The sequence below is a fragment of the Microtus ochrogaster genome, unplaced genomic scaffold, assembly GCF_000317375.1.
Source record: "Microtus ochrogaster isolate Prairie Vole_2 unplaced genomic scaffold, MicOch1.0 UNK25, whole genome shotgun sequence".
NCBI classification, from domain to species: Eukaryota; Metazoa; Chordata; class Mammalia; order Rodentia; family Cricetidae; genus Microtus; species Microtus ochrogaster.
This window is the reverse complement of record NW_004949123.1, coordinates 1676024-1677418: the sequence shown is the minus strand read 5'-3', so window position 1 is coordinate 1677418 and position 1395 is coordinate 1676024. Positions and strand designations below refer to the sequence as shown.

Here is a 1395-nt window from a genome sequence, read left to right as displayed (position 1 = left end):
TGGTGCCCGCTTCTGGCATGCAGACATACACACAGACAGAATATTGTATACATAATAAATAAATTAAATAAATAAATAAATATTTAAAAAAGCTATTCAATTTTTATTTTTGATGGTAAGTAGTAATTACATATTTACATATGTATCAATGAATCAGCCTGCTTCCATCTTGGACTTGGAAGTCATCTTATAATAAAGGCAAACTAGGTTCATTCCTGTTGATGATTAAATTGCTGTTTCTCAAAGACTGGGCTATGTCCCACCTGTAACCTTAACTACAATGGTTCTGTACTGCCTCATCCAGGAAATGACAACCACATCTTTGTTTCAAAGGTCATCAGACCACCTTGCTAGCCTACTTTTGATCAAAGGGTTATTATGACCACCTGTTGTTATGACCGCCTTGTTATAGTCTGCTTCTGTAACTCTGCCTATTTGCCTGCCAAATCCTCCATCTGAACACCCCTGCCCCTGAGCTATAACCATTATCCTGCCCATGTCCAATGCTGACTTCTTGAACCCCGCCTTAGAGAGAGAGAACCCATGTGCCCAAATTTTAAAAAGCTTGCTTTAATTAATTTGGCCATGATGATGGGATGTTGGTCTCTCTCCTTGAGTCTTTGGGATTAACAGTATGTGTGGTAGTACAGTGTGATATTTCAATACATGCCTACCTTGTGGAGTGATCAAACCAGGCCACAGTCATCACCATTTGGCAACAAAGGTTGAAGAAAAAGTTGGGATCTTTGGCCAATCGAAGTGATATCCACTGAACACAAGGCAGACTTTTTCTCTTGTTTCTTTTGTTTTGTTGAGACAAATCTCAATGCTCTAAAGGAAAGTGGGGGGAGAAGCCTCCAAAAACATCCTGATTTGAAGAAAGAGGACCTGGGGCTGGAGAGACGGCTCAGTGTTTCAAAGAGGGTACTGCTCTTGCATATGACCTGAGTTAGGTTTCCAGAGCCATGTGGGGCAGCTCATAACTGCCTGTGATTCCAGCCTCCGAGGAATCTGATATACTCCCCTGGTCTTCCTGAGCGTTGCGCTCACATACAGGATCCCAACCCACAAAGACACATCTTTTTTTAACTTAATCTTTTTTTTTTTTTTTTTTTTTTTTTTTTTAAGAGAGGGAAAAGACAAGACCTGGTCATGTAAGGATATGTCAAAACACTGTTGTAAAATAGGTACTAGCACCAAGAGCACTCTGCCTTCGCAGCCCAGTGATGGACACCAGGTCTAAACTCCAGAATTGGCTATAAAACAAGAAGGAAGAGGAAGGGGTCTGGTCTGCTCTTTCCCCTAGGAACCCTCATCACGACTCTTTCTTCCCCTTCTTCTACACACGGCCCATTTGCATAGCTCCTCCCCCCTCCATAGACATCCCCCCCCCCC

At 42.3% G+C, this 1395-nt stretch overlaps 1 protein-coding gene across 1 annotated transcript in view; it reads left to right on the top strand.

The window, feature by feature from the left end:
• Window positions 1–1395, top strand: part of Kiaa1324 (KIAA1324 ortholog) — a 79378-nt gene that overhangs the window by 52003 nt on the left and 25980 nt on the right. The gene's annotated exons all lie outside the window — the stretch shown is intronic.